The 20,291-nt window shown below is 43.7% G+C and overlaps 1 protein-coding gene across 3 annotated transcripts in view; it reads right to left on the bottom strand.

Annotated features, from left to right (window-relative positions):
• Window positions 1-19,839, bottom strand: part of LOC310700189 (clathrin heavy chain 2-like) — a 46,438-nt gene extending 26,599 nt beyond the window's left edge. The window contains exons 1-2 of one of the 3 annotated variants that reach the window (XM_083489383.1): window positions 19,765-19,839; window positions 16,703-16,777 (exon numbers count right to left, since the gene is read on the bottom strand). The gene's annotated coding sequence lies outside the window, so the exon portion shown is untranslated. Of the gene's footprint in view, window positions 1-16,702; window positions 16,778-17,727; window positions 17,966-18,583; window positions 18,639-19,764 lie in introns of those variants that run through there. The other 2 variants (XM_083489384.1, XM_083489382.1) reach the window with 2 other exon arrangements.
• Window positions 19,840-20,291: the final 452 nt, after the last annotated feature.

Raw genomic sequence — 20,291 nt, forward strand, 5'->3', positions numbered from 1 at the left:
TCATGTGGATGAGTTAGCTCCTTCCTCCATTCCAAAAGGATTATGAGCATTCTTACTGCAGCTCAATCTCATTTAGGCACAATCTCCCGAGGGCAGATCATGAAAAGCAGTTGAAAACGGAAACTGTTATTGCTTTAACTTGAACCTCATTTCCATAATATACATCTTTCTCCCCTGCTACTTCTTGCTAGAACAAGTGAATCAAGGATTAACCCACAAATAATTACTTGCTATATAGCAAGAGGGAGTACCCATCATTCAGCATGTGTCCTCCTTTGGTTTGGCATTTGGTAGCCACCTTGCCTGATGAGTGATTGAGATATAAAAATGAATTTTACTTCAGTCGTCCTCTGTAAGTGCTCACGAGCTAGAGGTTTCCTATATTTCCCAAAAGTGAGGGAGAAAAGTTACACCTGTCCCTGGGATAAAGGTAAGACTTTCCAGGGATCTATCACCAGCCAATAGTTTTGAAACTGTTGGTGGTCAGGAGCTGGAATGGCGTGGAGACTGCTTCCTCCCAGATCTATGACTTCATCTGGAGTAAGTGGCCACCACCACCTGCATTACAGTGAGGTTGTTCTCTCCCAGGAATGGACCTTTTTGTGTATAAGTGTGGCACCAGTAACTGGGAGATCTCCAAGGCTCACTTGGTTGACATTTTTAGGAGGTGAATAAGAGCTAACCAGTGGTCCATGAAACCTTATGTCAGGTTAGTTAGTCTCTAAGGTGCCACAAGAGTACAGTGGTACCTCAGGTTAAGTACTTAATTCGTTCCGGAGGTCCATTCTTAACCTGAAACTGTTCTTAACCTGAAGCACCACTTTAGCTAATGGGGCCTCCCACCGCTGCCACATGATTTCTGTTCTCATCCTGAAGCAAAGTTCTTAACCCGAGGTACTATTTCTGGGTTAGCAGAGTCTGTAACCTGAAGCGTATGTAACCTGAGGTATTGTGGTTTTGCTGCAGTTGACTAATGTGGCTATCGCTTTGGAAACTGTTCCAACAGACTTCAGAGGGTCTTTGGCATAGTGCCACTCTAATGTGACCACATAGTATCCCCCCCCCCTTGCTACCATTAACCATGGCAACACTATTCCCCACCATCTCTAGCAGAGGCTTGGGAAGCATTTTAGCTTGGCTTCTATTCAAAAGTGCCACTGCCGCCCAGCTACCACTAAAATGGCTGTCCAAGAAAGGAGGCCTGTGATGGCACAGCCATGTCAGGCCAGTGAGGGGCCTCTTCAGTCCCTGGGGCCCTTGGCCAGGGCTCAACCTGGCCAGCTGCAAGCACCAGATCTGGTTCTCCTATGCACTCTGTTTCAGGCCTTCATACTTAGTTAAACAGAATGGATTTTTACAATCAAAATACTGTGCTGTTTGTTGTTAGTCTTAGGAGTAAGTAGAATAATGATTTTCCACCTATTGATTTTAAGTGATGTCTCGTTATCATGTCAATTATTTTATTGTAAAGCTGCCCACAGAGGAAGCTACCCACAATATCCCTGCATGATATGCAGCTCTGGTTTCACCTTCTTGCAGTGCAGAGAGCCTTGTCCAGACCAGCAACTTCTACAGGAATACAGTACATGAGTATCTTTATAAGTGGGTAATCCTTTTTCTTGCACCCTCTGAAAAGCTGACTACCTTTTCTTTTTGCTATTCTGTTTTGTTTCAGGGGGAATGTGTGTGCTGCAGCTATTCAACATGATTCGTTAGAGAGACCACAAGGATCTCTTGCCCGTTTTGCCCGTTTCTGTCTTTGGGAACTGACTTTCTTATCCCTTTTCCCCACCAGGCGCCCCCTTTTTGTGACAGTCTGAGATGGGAGATGCTGGGCATTGCTGACTGAAGTGAGCTTGCTGAGATACTCCAGCCTCACTGGACCCCACTTCCATCTAAACCAGCAGAGCAGAGAAATTGCCTGTTACCTTGGGTCGATTTTTCATGCACTCTTAAATTGCTTTGTATTGACACACTGTCAGAAATGGATTGTCACATTAACCCGCCGAGCCAGGCCCTGGGTTCTTGAGCATGTGCAATTGGACTGATGTTCTTCCAGGTTTAGGCCAGAAGGATGTTGGCTTTTTCTGTTCCTAGTCTCTTTTCCTTCCCTGCCTGATTCTGTCCATCTCTTTTGCTCACTATTTATTTGCAATATTTGTATGCCACTTTTTTTGAAGGAGGGGGACCCTGGGAAGTAAAAGCCCCCCAGGTTTACTTCCAAGTGAAAAGGATCAGGTAGCAGGTGATGGGTAATGCTTTTTCTGCCTGACGGAGTCCCTGCCAGTCAATGTAGGCAATGGTGAGCTATATGGATAAAGAGCTCCCCCCCCCCCCGCTATAGGACAGCTTCCTGCATCTTCATTTCAGTCTAGTTCACAATAGAATAATTCAGTGTTGCGGTAAGTTAATGTCCCTTAGCAGGGTACTAGTTGTGCTAGCTGAATGATTTTGCAAGGGAAGGTGAAGGAAGCCAGCATGGTTCTTGAGGTTGGTTGTGCCCCAACCCTTTCTGTCGCACAACAAGCTTCTGCTAGCGCAACTATTTCAATGGATTTTGTATGGCACACCCATTATTCTCACCCTTACTCGAGTGCATCAGCCAGGCCAATAAAACTACTACTTAAAAGTATCAATTAGAATGGGTGGGAAACCTTTTTCAAACCAAGGATCACATTTCCTTCTGGACAACCTTTTTAAGGGGAGGCCACATGCCATTGCTGGGCAGGGGGAAAGTGGGTGAGCAATTAATAAATGTTACCTTTGTTCAGTAGGCTAGTTTCTACACCCCTCTGTCCTCTACTCAAAGAAACAAGAGGCATTATTAAAGTTTAGGGGCACATTCCAGTCAGGCAAAAACACTCATACATAAAGCTGGCCCAGTAGCAGCAGGCTGGGGTATGAACTGAGGAGAGGGCCGGATGGGACCCCCAAGGATCATCTAGTCCAACCCCCTGCAATGCAGGAATCTCAACTAAAGCATCCAAGACGGATGGCCACCCAACCTCTGCTTAAAAACCTCCAAGGGAGACCACCACCTTCCGAGGGAGTCTGTTTCACTGTCAAACAGCTCTTACTGTCAAAGTTTTTACCTGATGTTTAGTCGGAATGTCCTTTCTTGTAACTTAAAGCCATTGGTTCACATCCTACCCTCTGGAGCAGGAAAATACAAGCTTGCTCCATCTTCCATGTGACAGCCCTTTAGATATTTGAAGATTGCTATCATATCGCTGCTCAGTCTCCTCTTATCCAGGCTAAACATACCCAACTGAGTCATTCCTCATAAGTCTTGGTTTCCAGACACTTGCTCCTCTTAGTTGCCCTCCTCTGCACATGTTCCAGCCTGTCAATATCCTTTGAAAATTGTGGTGTGCAGAACTGGACCCAGTACTCCAGGTGTGCTCTGACCAGAATAGAGTGAGACCGCTACTTTCGGTGATAGGCTGTATTAACAGAAGTATCCCTAACATTTGATGCACCCCTGTGTTTTGAAGGTGCATGATCTAGCAACACTGTTGAAACTAAGTGGGGTTGGGGCTAGCCAATGTCTGGATGGAAACCTTCCCGGGAACCCCATACCCTTAAATTTCCTGGCAGTAGAAAGGTAGGATATAAATGATACCTAGTAAGTAAATTTAGCTGTGGCCTCCTCAGATCATTATATTTCCCCAAAATGATTGAAGAAACTTCATTGTAAAACATTTGAAATTTCAGGAATAAAAGATATATGTAAGGGCAAATGGTAATAATGGCTGGCATTACTGTCTTTGTATATTTAAATTTCTACTATTTAAAAATTATCAGGTGATATGTCTGAAATCTCTGTCTGAAACATCACCCTTGTTATAAGCTCCTTGTCAAAAACACAAATCTTCATTTTGCTTCCTGAAGTGAAAACATAATGCTTGGTGACATTAATACAGTGCATTTCAAGTATTCAATGTGCTTTACATCATTATCTCAACAATTCTCACTGAAACTTGATAAGGCAGCTGAGGGTGGGAAACTCATAGCAACTGAGGCCACCAGAGTGAAAGTGATTAATTCAAGCACATCCTGGAGCAGTTGACCTGCCCCTACCAGAGGAGCGTGACCCTGTCCATTACAGGTCATCTTCCTGCCTCCTGGGCGTGGGAACCTGGTACACATCACACCTCTGACTTTTCAGGATTCAGCTTCAGTTTATTGGCCCACATCCATCCCATCACTGTCAAGCAGTGGTCTAACATGTCAGCCGCCTCTCCTGATTAAGATGGAGCAGAGAGACAGGTCTGGGTGTCATCAGCATATTGATGACTCTTCAGCCCAAATCTGATGACAGCTCCCAGTGTCTTCATATCGATGTTACATAGCACGGGAGACAAGATGGAACCCTGAGGAACATCACAGGACATCTCACATGGTGTTGAACAACAGCATCCCTTCTGTAAGCAGTTCTGGAGGTAGGAGCCGAACCACTGAAGCTCAGTGTCCTCAACCCTGACTTCCCTAAGGTGCTGCTGAATGATACTGTGGTCAACTGTAGTGAAATCTGTCAACAGATCGAGGAAAGCAAGCAGGGTCACCCTACATCTCCTGATAAATGTCATCTATAAGAGCAACCAAGCTGGCTTCACAGCCATGGCAGGCCTGAAAACCAAACTGGAATGGATCCAAGTAATCAGCTTCCTCCAAGCATGCTTGAAGGTGGACTGCCACCACCTTCCCAAGCACCCTACCCCCCGCCCCCGGGGAATATTGGTCACTGGGCGATATTTGTTTAAGAGAGGAGGGCTCCCCAGCCATGTCACGGTTTAAATTTACCAGTGGCACACCTCCTGCTGGCGCTGATTGGACAGTGGGACCATCCTTGGGTGTGGACCACCCGGTGATGCAGCCCAGACAGCAATGAAGGAGGCATCAATCTCTGTCCGCCACTGGATCACTGAAGGGACCCCAATGCCTGGCCACAACGCTGCCACTAGAAAAAGTGAGCAGACTTCTGGGGAGGCTTCATACCTTTGGACTGCTAGTGCTATCTCTTAAAGCAAAAGAAAACTGTTGAAATTGTCTGGCACCTAGATGCTCTTTAACACACTGGTTATTTTCCGCCAGAATATATATAATTCTAAAATGTTATCATGTTGATCCTTGCAGCCTTCTTTATTTAGTCTAACAAGTTACCTCCTCAAAGATTATGAAATTTTCCCTGACATCTAATAGCACACTCCTCACATAAACAAGGAAAATTGTCACAGCAGCAGCTATAATAAAAATAAAAATGAATTTCATTGTAATGAGATTTTGGTCTCCTGATAAAGTTTCTTGACAAATGGGATTAATTATTTTTCCTTGCACTTCATTTGCACTGTATTTATGCTATGTCTATTACATTTTTATATCCCACCTTTTCACTGGAGAATTCATAGTGGTATAACTGGAGGTTTCTTGGTGAACTCTGACCAAAGTGCTGGCAGCCCCAGACCTGCTTCTCTTCATAGATGGAACTACATCAGGGACCTTCAAGGCAATTATCCCAATGTCTTTGTTGCATTATATGTGAAGGTAGTGGGTGAATTGTTTCCATAAATTAAGCTGGAGACTAAGGTCTGATCCACACTTTCCCTCCACTCTTTCTAGGCACAGTCCACAATTTAAAGCTCTATAGCTGAGCGCCCCACTTTTGCTCCAGAGCATACCGCATGAAAATCCACTCTTTAAGGTTCAATAGGAGTAAATGTCAATCTGCAGAAAACCTGAAGTTTGCTCTGATTCAGCTTTAAAGAGTGGGATTTTGCGGCACATACTTGCCTCTTTCAAGCACAGAGCTCTGCCTGGAAAGAGGCAAGTATGGATATGCCTCGAGGCTGCTTCAAGATGATCACTATTTTGGGGTGGGACTCAATCATGTACCTGTCCCCCCCAAAAAAAAATTGGATGTTTTGTGATAAGGAAGGGGTGTGTGCAATGGAATGTGTGCAATAATGCTTGATGACATGTTGTATGACCATATCTGTAAACAATGAAAGCTCAATGGATAGCTGACATTGCCTAACCTCCCTGCAAATCTGTGCAAAGAAATCAGGATGAATGCTTAATAAACAGTTCATCTGGAAATGACCTGAGATTGAGACACATGAAGTTCAGAATTGTTCCTTCAGTGTTTAGCAGAATTTGGTCTGCTCCCCTCTCTTCACTGAAGCAGATGGAAGGAATGGAGATAGACTGGCATGCCCATGGAGAGGACAGTTACAAATAATATCGCAAGAGCCCTTCTGGATCAGATCAAAGACTCATCTAGTCCAGCATCCTGTTCCTCATGGTGGCCAAGCAGATGCCTCTGGGAAGCCCACAAGGAAGCCTTTTCCTGTTTTTACTCCACAGCAACTGGAATTCTGATATATTCTGTCTTGGAACTTGTAAACTCTTCTCGGATGACTTGATTATTTAGCATTCATCCTGACTAGCAAGTCAGAAAACTTAGGTGGAGGTTATACAATGTCCATGCTTTACTGGAGCTTCATTCTGATTTGTTTCTGAGGAGCTTACATGACAATCAACATTCATCCTGATTATTTTGCATGGAGATATATGTCTTCCTGTCTCTCAATAGGTAGTATACACTTTTAGTGCATTTCCCGTTCACTTTCCTAACTGCAAGAAGTCCGCGTTTTTTAAAAAGTGAATTTGTTGTGATACAGCACTTTAATTACACAAACTTAAATTTCTAGTATGTGATTGAATTCATTCTGCAAAATAGTGACAGCCTTGAGGCAGTCACAGATACACATTGAGAGCCATTTGTATTGCACTCCTTCTTACATAAAACTAAAATCCAGCCCTCTGGTTTATGTCTGTGGCTGCGTACACGCCATACATTTAAAGTGCAACACTCAAAGAATCTGGGGAACTAGTTTGTTAAGGATGTTTGGGACTGTGGTTCTGAGAGTGGTAAACTCAGACTTCTTTGAGGGGTGGTCATGTGCTTAAAATGTATGCAGCCAGTTTCCCCAACAGCCTTTCTAGTACCTGATTATTGCAAATATTCTAAAAATTCATTTGAAAGGCAAAAGGTGATTGCTACATGGAGTATTTGACATGCAGATGATTTGTCTTCTGCAGTTCCCTTGTTCAGGTGCTTCTGCTTGTTCCTGTGGTTCTCTTTCTCCCCTCCTCACAAATCCATCATAATTCTAAGATGTGATGTGTTGTGACTGGGCTTGATTGACGGTGCTTCATGCCTGCCATGCTGCTTAGCTGTGTAGCCAAAGATCTGCATTTCAGAGCAAAGCTGAATTGTAAAGTGCCGTGTGGGAGTTTCATAGAGGGGGAAGGGGAGAATCAAAACAGTGTCAAGCTGATTCTCTTTGCCAAGAACTGCGGAAATGTCACCTGGTGTTACTTCATGGTGAAGTTTCAGCAAGGGAAAGTTCTGGAGTAGGATGGAACAAGTGCAACATGGCCTTCCTTGATTGCCTCATAAGAAATTCCAAAAGGGGTGTGTGTGCTCTACACAGGTTGGTCTTCAGGTCACTTCCCAACACAAGGAGAAGGCAAAAACTCCAATTTCCGAGCCTCTCAAGTAGCTTGCTTTTAACAGTTCACTTTGGTGAATGCGACAGCAGCTAGATAAATTATTTGTGGGTCACTGATATTTCAAGCTAAGGAGCTTCGCTCATCACCATAGTTAAGTTCAGGGTTGAGTAGAAATTTGCCCTGCAGCAGATCTCATTTCTTCTTCCTACCCACTCAGTACACAAGTTTGCTTCCCTTACCTCCTACACCTTTTCACTTTTACCAATAACGAATTAATGGGGAGAAAAATAATTAGCAGACCATTACAGACTATCAAATATATGTTTTAACTTTATGTTTTGTCTTTCTGTAGACCAGTTTTCTGCCTGTCATCCTGTTCACCTATGGCCTGCCCCCATGGTCCAGTTATTGCTAATGTGAGAAAACCTATGAAGAATCTGCTCTCATGAATCCATACTGAAGTGGGTGTCTGGTTGCCATAATGGGCTGGGGAAGCAGGAACAGCTGCTATCCTTTAAACCCATATGCTTCTCCAGTAGTTAGGGCTGGAAGATCGCAGCCTGACCTATTTCTTGGGTCCCTTGTCCCACTTCCTGCAGAGACTGGGGGAGGGGAGCTATGAATAATGTATCCGTTTGGAGGGGTAAATGTCCAGAGCAAAGCAAGCACATATTCTACACCTGACATATCAGCTGGACGGCAGTAGGTCCAGAAGAGACAAACTGAAGGTCCATTTCACCCAATGCATTAATGTTATTTATATATAGATATTTATAGCTTGCCCTTCACCATGCAGTCACAAGTAGGGTTACATTCAGCTCTGTTCAAATCAGCTATGTAACACACAAACATTAAATGGGAGGAACTTTCTGAACTCATCATCCAATTGCCTGTGCTAAAAGGTGCATCTTAACCTGACATCATTTTTGCAAGATGATACAAAGGTTCTTCAAAGTGCACCACCTTAGTCTTGAATATCCTTTATTCTGCTAGGGTGGTTGTGTGCTATCTTGGAGGTGCTACCTCACAAGGATTTTAGTAGCAAGCATAAGGATACATATCAAGAGGACCATTGATGGGGGAACCAGAGCGACCCACCAAGATGACCTCAAGCATACACACTGCAATCTATGTAGGCAATGTGCATGCTTGGACCATCTTGGATGAGTTTCCCCATTGCTGATGGAAGTAGCAGCTGAGCAGCAGTAGATTTCTGTAGCTGGCTTAGCCTTTTTGCATGAGGTATTTAAATGGATCCTGCTCTGAAGAGAGATTTAAATCTTAATTCCTACAGTTCACAATATGAAGAGGAACTTAGAACCTGAATGAGCGTGTCAGGTTCAGACCAACAGGACTCTGTGTTTCCACATGCCTAAACTATGGGCAGTAAGGTATACAGGAGCATATAGGGAATAGTGGTTTTGGGATGGGAGGAGACATACATATAGGGAATAGTGGTTTTGGGATGGGAGGAGACATGCTGTTTTGTGTCTGATGTGTTCAGATCTGTGGGCAGCTCAGCATCTATATGTCAAAGGCTGCAAGGAACCTGGCTTTGCTTATCTGGACAGCTGTCCTGCCATATAAGTTCTTCCCCTAGTGTAGTTTACACTTATAAAACCCCACCTGCTGGTTTCTCTTGGGACCCCAGGTGTTTCCTGAATACTCTCTGAGAAATAATCATCCTGTTCAGATTGCACCATCATTCACTTTCAGTCCCTGTCAGATTCCCCATTTGCTTTTGTGTTCAGCAGAATACCAGAATTACTGCAATGATGGTTTCCTTCCTTCCTCCCTTCCACCCCATCCCACCTGGGGCTGTGCAAGAGGTAAGGGGAGCAGTGGGTGTTGAAAAGTCACCTTCTTCCCCTTTAGCACACTTGTGACCTGACTCTCCCTTCCTTTTCATGACTGACTTGGAAAATGAGTTAATAACCTGCCCTGATCAGTGGACCAGCTTTAAGCTTTCTGTCCTTGCTGCAGCCAGGCTGCAGAATTGCTCTGCTGTCAGGCCAGATGAGGCAAAACCAGGTGGCTCACAGGCAGGTGAGAAGCTGCCTGTCTCCTTGGTAGGAATTGAAAGCAATATGACCCCATAGTGAAAAGTAAAAGCCTACTCATGTCGTCCCCCCCCCCAATTTTTGCTGGCTAATGCTGATGCTTGCACAGTACATTCAGCCTTACTTGGCAAGATTTTCTTCTGTTGCCGCTGTACTGTCATATGTAAAGCAACAACTCTCAGTTGCTTCAGACATCTTGTGAAGATTTATCTTTTTGTCCAGGCTTGCACGTTTTGACATGTTCGAACCTGCATTTCCTAATTAATAAGCCCTTTTCAACATTATTAATGGTACAGGGCCCACATGCTCCTTTGCAGCTGGTTACTCCAGAAAGTGCTTAAGAATGTAAGATGAGTCCTACTGGGCCAGGCCAATGGCCTACCTAGTCCAGCACCCTGTTCCCACAGTAGCCAACCAGATGCCTGAAGGAAAACCCACAAGTGGGATCTGAGCACAAGAGCACTCTTCCTTCCTGTGATTCTCAGCAACTGGTACTCAGAGACATATTGCCTCTAACAGTGAAGGTGGAACATAGCCATTCTGGCTTCTGTTCAAATTGATTCCAGCTGTGAGAACTCAAGTGAATTGCTTGAGCCTGGCATGAGTCGTGACAAATCCTGCCTCTCTTCTACCCAACACAGGAATGCTTATAAGCTTGAGAATGTCAGAAATAACTGTGGTCTTGGCAAGGGTGACCTTTTCGCAATGAGTCTCGAATAGAGCTGTAAAAAGGTTCCTGATTGATAATTTATCTTGGCTAAATATCAGTTCAGCGGATTGACTTGGGCCTGCTACTGGAAGCTTTTGCTTCTGACATGGAGAGAGAGAGAGAGAGAGAGAGAGAGACAGAGTAATTCCTGTGCAGGAATTAGCAGTCAGTGCGCACCTGTTACTACAAGAGACTCCAGCTGAAAAAAAGAGGCACTTCAATTTAGTGCAATTATCTCAATTTTCCCAGGATAAGGATCCTTGAGATATTTATCTGATTTACAAGGGTGTTCTGTCGAGGTGGCAGGCATGAGACCTTAAAGAGGCATTCATCAATTTCATGTGCACAGAGGGAGGGGGAAAATGTATGAGAGAGACGTATGGTGAAGAGAGGTTGGGAAGGAGCAACAACTCTCTGTGCCTGTCTTCAATTATGATGAATTAAACAATTTGAAGGAAAACGGACCAGGCAGAGGGAACACAAGGGTGGGGTAAACATTCCCCCTTACTTGGGAGATGTAACAGGGTAGACTTGGAATTCAGAACAAGTCTCTAGAACAGATTATGGGACAGACCCATGTTTTCGAATCTTGAATTAGTTGCTTCTATCAAAACAAACATTTTCAGCTTCCTTTTCTCCTCTCTCTCTTGATGAGTATATGTGTTTCCTTGCTCTGCTGCCATGAGTAGCCCTCATAAGTAATACTGGGCCAAAAATGTTAGGTGTGTGCACGAGTATTCAACTAAATAACTATGCATTTTTAGCTTGTGCAAATAGACCTTTGCCCATGCTGTTCCCAAATCTCTCATGCCTCCATGATGTTTTAAATTTATTCTTTTGTCGAAAAAAATGTGTTGGTAATAACAAGGTTGTGCGTTGCACATATAGTCAAAAGTAAGATTGCATTCTGGTTGCTGTTGCCAGTTCCTTCTTTCCCAATAGTCCCAGGCCACTGATCAAAATCTCACTCAACTCTTGCATTAAAATCACCCAGGCCTTAGGCATCTCTGAAAGGATGGCATCCAGCTGAGAATTGGCATCCAGTGTTGGTGCATAAGTGCTTAAAATAGTAGCCTGTTGGTTTTTGACGAGTTTTATTCAAAGGGTTTAAAGTTGCTCATTAATGCTGGTAGGGACTTCTGACAAGAGCTCCACAAGATGGTTTTTGATAGCAAAGCCTACTTCAACGTTCTTGTTCAGATAGACCTTTCCAAAAGAATTTGTAGCCTCCTCTTTCTTCCTTCAGCTGTCCTTCTCCTGCTCTTCGAGTTTCTTGAAGTGCTGCAATATTGATGTTAAAACATCACAACTCTCTTGCAATGATGGCAGTCTTCCATTTGGGACGCTCATTATCTGCGTTATCCAACAAAGTCCATATAGTCCATGTTCCAAAGTTCATTTGTCTTTTCCGACCACTGGGTGGTGACCCCACTGGGCACAGTAATCCAGTCAGAGAAAAAGGGAGGCAGACTATGTTTAGGGCAGCTTCTCTAGGCCTTCCCCCTTTTCGAGGTGAGCAGAGTGGATCCTAAATAGGAATGCTCAGTCATGGATACAGCTGCCGGGCTACTCAACTGCCTCATTCCTTGAGTCAGAACAACTGAGTCTGCATCCACTGCCCATGTGCCAGTTCATGACTAGGGGTTTCAAGATTTCATGGTCCTGCCCCCGTTACCATTTGCCAATCGCCATGGGACTTTTTGGGGTTTGGGTTTGGGATGGGTTTTTGGATCATCACCTGGTTGCGGTGAGTGGGCTTGCACGTTCCTATGATCCTTGTGAGTGAAGCCATCGGGAGTCTCATATTCCCAGTAGGGTCACTGAAGGTGGTAAGGTCAAGGGGGAGGAGCTAGACAAAGAATGATCCAAGAAGTCCTTAATGGCAGAACAGGCAAAAGATAACAAGTGGTATGTTACAATGGTTGTGAAGGTGGATGAAGGCTGCAACAGATAAGAGTCTACCGGTCGTCGTGACACTCATGCCATCAGAATAGAGCCTTACTGCGAAGACTGTGTTGGTCAGCGTGCACTGATCTACACACATAAAACTAATTCACGTACAGGCGTCTTCCATAACACAGGCACAGCATCCTTCTCCTGGCAGCCTGGCTTTGTGTTCAGCAAAAGGCCACATTCTACAGTCATTTCTCTCAGCAAGGGGACATGCAGGCTGCACATGGCGGTTCCAGAAACTCCATCCAGCATTGCTTCAGCCTTCACTGGAGGGAAATTGTTCGTTGCCCACTAACAACTGTGCTATGTACGGACCTGGTGGATAAGTGCCCACCTTTTCCCTTTTCCATACTGTTAATCTCTCCAGAATGACTCACTGAATTGGCAGCTCGGTGGCTGAAGCCTCAATGGCCTCTGTCATATAGAGACACTCGTGTCATTCACAAAGAAAAGAGGCAGAGAGAGAGATCCTTTGCTAGAGATTGCTAGGCTATAGCTCCCATCATTACTGACTGCTGGCTAGGGCTGATGGGAGTTGAAGTTAATGTCATCTGGAGGGCAAGAGGTTCCCTTACCCTTGCTGAGGGAACACAAGAGCTGGCCACAAAGCATATCATAGCTCCCTAGTTTGTTTCTGTCAAGGAGGCATATGCAAGTAGAAACTGACCTCCTTTTTGGTAAAGAAGGAATATCAAGTATAGGAGACCTTGTCTTTGGCTGCCATTGTTTTTTTTGGGGGGGTAGCTTTGCAGATGGCCACTGCTGGGATTGCAAATGGAGAGTGCACGGTTGTACTAAGCTCCTGCTTTTGGGCTTTCCATAGGTATATTCTGACTGACCACTATGGAAATAGGATGCTGGACTAGATGGGCCATTGGCCTGATTCAGCATATACTTCTCATGTTCTTAAAATGATTTTACCATGTTCTATTGGCACATTTAGGCACATTGAAAGTAAGCTAAGCACACACAACACACACACACACACACACACACACACACACACACCTGCACTCCACCCACTGATATTTTATCTCCTCTTTGAAAATTTTCAAATGCGGCTTTTTTGTATGGAGGAGGAATGGTAGAAAAAACATCAGGATAAATTTTCTCCAGACCAGTAGTTCTTTTAGAAATGGGTGTTTCATGCTTCCAGCAACATGGCAACAACAATATTCCACATGGTTGCCTAGCCACTTCATTCTGCACTAGCTGCAGCCTCCAAGTTGTCTTCAACTGAAGCTCCACATTAAGCACATTGCAGTAATGAAATTGGTGCTGTTTATTTTGTAGAAATATTTAACTACAACAGTCAACCTTTTAGATAAACAGTGGGCCTTATTAGAAGTGAGCCCACTGAGTTTAATGGGACTGCCTCCCATGTAACTATGTACAGGATTATAATAATGGCATGCTCCAAAATATTAGTTGTGGGAGTGCATGAGAGTACATATTTTTGACTAAAGTATGTCTTGTGTTTTATTATCCCCTTGTTACTTATTGAAATATTCACACTGCAGGAATTTATTGATTTAATGTTTATGGACTTTGTAATATGTTTATTAATTGAATAGTTGGGTTTTCCCTTAGGAACTGAACTGAAATTTTATTGATGTTATTGTACAATTTTATTGCCATTCTCCTCCCTGCTTTTCTCCCTCTCTTTGCGACACACACATACAAACACTAAAATTATTGTTAGCGGCTTTTGACTTTACTTTTGGAAAGAAAAGTGAGGCACAAACATTAAAAGGAAAGGTCTTGGATGTGGAACAGGTGGATACAATCCTGTATTCAGTTACAAAGTTGATAGATGTTCTCACCTCTCAGCTTGACTAACCTCATAGCATCCTTTCAGGGATACAGTAACCCCATATAAAGTAATTGGAGTAAGGGTATCTTACAAACTGAGTCTAAAGACCCACTTATCTGGTAGTAAGTCTCACTTAATTCAGTGGGACTCACTTAATTCCACGAGACTTACTTTTGAATAGACACTATATAATTATGCTATAAATGCAAAACATTTGGAAATGAAGGGGGAAAGAAAATAGAGAAAAATAATTATGAATGTTATATTGGCTGTGAGTCCTGGAAGACCTGCTGCCTGCCTTGCAGGCCTTTTCCCACCTGGCCTGGGAGGACAGGGGCCTGACTGACTCCAGCTACAAAAGCTGAGGTTGCTGAACAGACTCTTGGGCTAGGGCATTGTTTAGCGGGTTTCACTGTGGGGTGGGGTTGTGTCCGTTATTGATGTTATCATTGTGTATCTTTATTTTAGATCTTATTATGATTTATGTGGTGATTGATTTGATTGTGCACTTTTTGATGTTTTATTTCGTCTTTATGTCTACTTTTTATACCTGTAATTATGTAATTTTGTTCATGTTGTAAGCCGACTTGAGCATGGTTTTAACTACGGAAAGGCAGCATACAAATACAATGATGTATGTATGCATATGTATTTTATCTTCTGTTGTGAGCTGCCCTGAGAAACTGATTATAAAGCAGCCTATAAATACTATATGGAAATTATAGGGGAGGTGAAATGCAAGGGAAGGGTCACCAAAGTCTTAAACAAAAGTTGTAGCATCCTCTGGGATCAGTGGAGATTATTGGAAGCTGAAGTGAGGGGAAAGCCCAGGGTCTCCCTCTTCCTTGTATGCAGCTTTGTTTTAGATAAATATAAGACAGTGGAAGCGTTTTATCTGATGTTTGATGTTGAGAAGGGGAGCATCTCTCTTGTTTCCAGGTGTTGCTCCCTCTCCTCAAGTAAGCAGGCTGTACCACTTTAACCAAGACAAAGTGGCAAATTCATGCCTGCTTATACAACCTAAATTTCCAAGTTCTTGGAAAGAGTTAACATTGATTTGGGTGACTTTCAGGCACTGGAGCACATGTAAATTAGGAGAATGGTGGATATCTGGTTGGAAGCAAACAAAATTGGCCAAAAGAATAGGTGAAACCCTTTAAAAATAAATAAATAAAAGGAGACAAGTCTATATATACAATTACTGTTTCTGCACACTTGCATCATTGTGATTCATCCCCCCCAGGCTTGGGCTAAACAGCAGAAACGATAACAGTATGGTTCATAACACAATGGACATGAGAAACCTTATTGCTCCTGCAACACACCACAGACAAGTTGTTCATGACTATTGTGTGATTCTTATCACAGTGGTGATCAAGTGGGCAATATGGTATAGACTGCTCAGATCTGATGCATGTCAGACCTCCACATCTGCAGGGGTCCAGACAAGGCCTTGAACTATTTGCTACACCAGGCACAGCCCCTGAATGGCTCTGTAACTCTGTCAGCAAGGAAATGGAAGTTAAGGGAAATGGGAGGAGGGGAAGAGAGAGGGAAGAAATACTGTAACTGGACTTGATTGTTGAAGTCACCTTGGGGAGTCACAGACTTGGAGGTCATGGGCCCATATGTTTAAACCTCTGTAATAAACCAAAGCAAGAACTGGTAGGCCCAAGTGAGTGAGCTTGAAAATTGCCAAAGCTGAACTCCCTGCAAATGCAATTTGCCAGGGCCGTTAGAGAGTGTAAAACTCTTGCCAGCTGCAGTAAGGATTACTTTTCCTTATCCCCTTAAGTTCATCACTCTTTTTACAATGTGCTGTAATGTTGCCATACATTTGCTGAGTGGGTATGCTGGCAGCTGGCCTATCAAAAATAATTTATGTCTCTGGAAAAATGCTCTTGGACAAAGCCTCGTTTAGTAAACCCTGTGAGTGGCTGGCCTTATTGGTGAATGTAAATAACTATATCCTTAAAGACCAAAGAAATCCTACCTTAGGGCTCTGCCTAAAGCACTGTACTCCCTCCTCTGAACAAATCACTAACATGGTTTCCTTGTTATGCCATTTGTTCCCCTGCTTGTGCAAAACACTCAACTGGCACATTACATCCAAGTAATTTGTGCTCATGTTGAAACCTGTGCCTGAGGCCAATCCCTTACTGCAAAAAGCAATCTGATGGTTGGTGTCTTCAGTGACGTCATTTGGTTGGGGAGAGATGTACGTACGCTCACTGGAGGAAGAAGAGGAGTGCAGGGGGAGCACACCGCCCCCAGCAGCGCAATCTGGGTGGGGTGCCATCATGGTTGTCCCCCCAGCACTGGATGCCACGCCCCCAGGACACGCGCCAGCCCCACTTCACCTGCTCTCCGCCCCCCCCGGGGCCGGAGCATGAAGCTCCGCCACTGCGTATGCTGGGGTTGCCCTCCTTTGTTTCCCCAAGTCCTGATGCAATAGTTGAAATGCATCTTTTTCTGAATCAAAATATGGAAGCACACTTCATACATATATTCCAAAAGGTTTGCTTTTCAATAATATATCAATATGAGCTACATGTCCTGAAAGGAGCACACTCTCACGGTTAATGTGTGAAGGTTACAAAAGCAGGTCTTTGCTTACTCGTAGTAAATATAGATGGTAAAACACACTCCTACCTCTTGTCACTGCTACCACCGCTGGCTGCTTCTCCAGGAGTATGCCAGATCCAAGAATACACCGTGACTCCAAACCTGTTCAGTAGGAGTAGACAAGGTGGAAGTATCATAGACATACAGAGATGGTAGGTCCTGCGAACTTCAAGAAGTATACAGTTGAATATACAGTTGTCTGTTGATTAAATGTGTTGCCAAGGCTCTGGCTAGTCTCCCAGCAGTTCCATATACATCGGCATTTCTCACAAAGTAGGCTGGGACTCTTGGCCCATTTTCGGATGGGTCTCAGTGCCACAGTCTACAGGCATAGGCAAACTCGGCCCTCCAGATGTTTTGGGACTACAATTCCCATCATCCCTGACCACTGGTTCTGTTAGCTAGGGATCATGGGAATTGTAGTCCCAAAGCATCTGGAGGGCCGAGTTTGCCTATGCCTGGTCTACCCAGTGCCTCCTCACTTGCCTGGCCCATCCCCTAGCCATACCACAGCCCTTCGGGTTGGATTAGCTCCAGCCAACTCCATGCATGCTAAGTAAAAATGGCCAGGACCGTGAGAAGTTCAGTGGAGGTGGAAAGTATCTCTTCTCTGAGGGGAATGAACATGAGGAAGTGTTGATGGAAATTAGATAACAGGCTAACTAACATTTATTATCATTATCAGTAAATAAAATGGGAATGAAAATGCCTGAAATTGTTCTGCTGCCACATGCTCAATGAACTTCCCTCTACTGTTTAAGCGAAAGAAAGTCTCACTGAAATTTGTTTGTTTGTTTGTCTTGTCTTATATACTGCCTTTTGCCAGTAAGGCCCCAGGACATTTTACTTCAATATAAACATATTGAAAACAATAGAATTAAATACAAACAAAATATAATCAGAATAATGCCATAACTCTAAGAACAGCAGAAAAAGGCGGCATCAAATTATTTGTCAGCTAACAATTCTTCACCACACCTCTCCTCCAGAATCCTGACAAAAGAGATGTTAACCCATTTCCAAAAATAATATATTGGAGAAGTCAGATGTACCTTAGTGGGAAATTAATTTCACCACAAAACACACACTCTTCCCTGAGCTGCTTTTTTTTTTCTGTGCAGGGACCACTCGGAGGACTTCGTCTGCAAATCTCAAGGCATGAATAGCAGGTATTCTCTGATATATTTAGGCCCTAGGCATTAAGGGCTTTAAGTCTAAGCACCTTGAGCACAATCTGCACCCAATGTAGTTGTAAAATTGAGATTACGTACACCTAACCTGTTGCCCCCATCAGCACCCTGGTGGCTGCATTTTGCACCAATCACAATTTCTGAACCATTTTCAAGGGTAGCCCCATGTAGAATGCATTACAGTAGTCTAAACTGGAGGTTACCATGGCCTTGGTGACTGTGACCTGTTAGTGGTGTTTTTCAGTAAACCTACAGTAGACTGGGCTGTAAGACTGAACCTTAGGGTGCACAACCATACATAAGAACAAAATATATTTGATGCACGATGTGCGTAGTGATTTCAAACCATGATAAATGCTAGACAAGACAAACTGACATCCTATCATCAAATCCAGCACAACACAACTGCTGTAAGGCTGTACCCGATTAAAAGCCAGGAATGTTCTGTTCCCATTCCCTTCATGTACTATTATAATCTGTGTGCTAATATTTCACATGGAAGATGCAAAGGATGCCAGCTGTATTTACTAGACTGATTATTTATTGAATTTAAAACTCTTTTTTTTTTTTTTACCTTCCCTTCATATCCAAAAGGCACCCTGGCAGTTTACAAGAAAACAAAGCAAGGATGAAAACAGTACAGCCAAAAAAGAGGTTGCAGTAATAATTAGCAACTGCAAATACAAGATTAGCAAAAGTGGAGTGATATGGTCAGCACCTTTCCTGGACTACTTCAAAGGAACCAAGGTTTCACTTCCTTCCCAAAAGTCAAATGGGTGCTCCTCAGAGGGTCGTCCATAACTTAAGAATCTAGGCCTTTCCACCTTCCTGTATTCTTCAGGGCAAAGTGACTTATTTGCACAGTACTTTATTTAAATAAAAATGTCAGAGAATGTGAAATTGGTTGTAGTTTGATCTTTGAGGAATGTTGAAGAAATCTCTTTAGGCCGCTGCCTCTCCCAGTAGGGCTGGTAAAGAGATTATAGGCCTAGTGTATTCACAGAAAAACGCCAGGCCTCTGGGCCTAGCACACTAATCCATACAAAGGATAACAGAGGCCTAATTAATTCTCATGTCTCGGAATCTGATAACAGCACTGCACACAGGCAAGTCCGTAAGGACTTAATGAGTTTAATCGACTGCACTTGATGATTTTATTTGAAACCCTGTGCCACAAATTAAACTATTAAAAATGCACTTGAACTTGATTGGCAGCTGTAATCCCAACAAAGTCTATTTAATCCGCTGAGTCAGAGAGTGGGGCCCAGACACAACTTTTCTCATGCTCCAGAGAAAGATACGGAGGGAATGTGAGGTTTCAGAAAGCTTGTTTTAGATGAATTCAGCGAGGAAGACCAACCGAGCAGCTACTTGGTTTTTGACGGGGGTGGCAGAAGCAAAAATAATGCAGATGGCAAGGCAGCCTTTGGGAAATCTTGGTAGGGATTGCACATACTTATACTGTATCATGCAAACAGTGGATGGTATCCAACAAAGTACCGGTATTTCCATTAGTGCAAGGATTTTCTTTTGCCCCGTGGAACTCCACCCCCCTTCTCCTCTGTCTGTGCACCCACCACATCCTCTCCAAATCTTCTCCAGAGATTTGGGGGAACCTCAGAACAGATTTAGGAGCCTTGTGGAGAGAGGAGAGAGAGGAAAAGTTCTGTTATACAGCCAGGAGTCCTTGTGTTAACAGAACTGCTTCATCAGATACCACACTCAGCTTGAGGGATGAATATGCTTTCATGTTTCCCCACTGGTCATATTGCTTGTCTTTATTTCTTTTCAATGCCCCCAAATGATGTCTTTAGGAATTTAGAGTGGCTAGATTCTCTAGTCTGGTGTGTCCAATGTAGACTTGGTGACAGGATGCAAAGGAGCACTGAGCTCTTGTACCTTAATAGGTGGATCGAATAGCTTCCTCCACCTCGGTGTGACAGGCCACAGCTCTTGGTGTTCCTTCTACAAAACAGGACTTTGCATCCTGTCACCATAGTGACTGAAATAGGTTCAGCATCCTGCACCTTCCCCAGCCTCTTTTGCTTCCCAGAGATGGTGTTGACCGTGCTCCACATGAAACCACCACACCTATCAACAGTGGTGTTAACCTGAAGATCAGCTGAGCGGCCATTTCCCCATTGGCACAGAGAAGGAAGAAGCAAGGCTTATCTCCAAGAGGGTCTCAGACACTTGGCATCCGCAGGAAGGTTAGGAATGGGGGGAGAAATGCTATTCAGTTCACGTTTAAAGGTGAACCTACCTAATTTGTACTTTCTGATAGAATACGTGAACCAAGAGACAACCACCCTTTGAAATACACACCCTCTGAATTTTGCAGCACATTTCTCCAGTCACATAAAAGTGTTAAGAAATGTGCTTGCTAGACTAAAGTGTGCATATTAGTGAAAATAGCATGTAAAAGT

This window comes from Podarcis liolepis, assembly GCF_965112155.1.
Source record: "Podarcis liolepis genome assembly, chromosome: 2".
In the NCBI taxonomy this organism is placed as follows: Eukaryota; Metazoa; Chordata; class Lepidosauria; order Squamata; family Lacertidae; genus Podarcis; species Podarcis liolepis.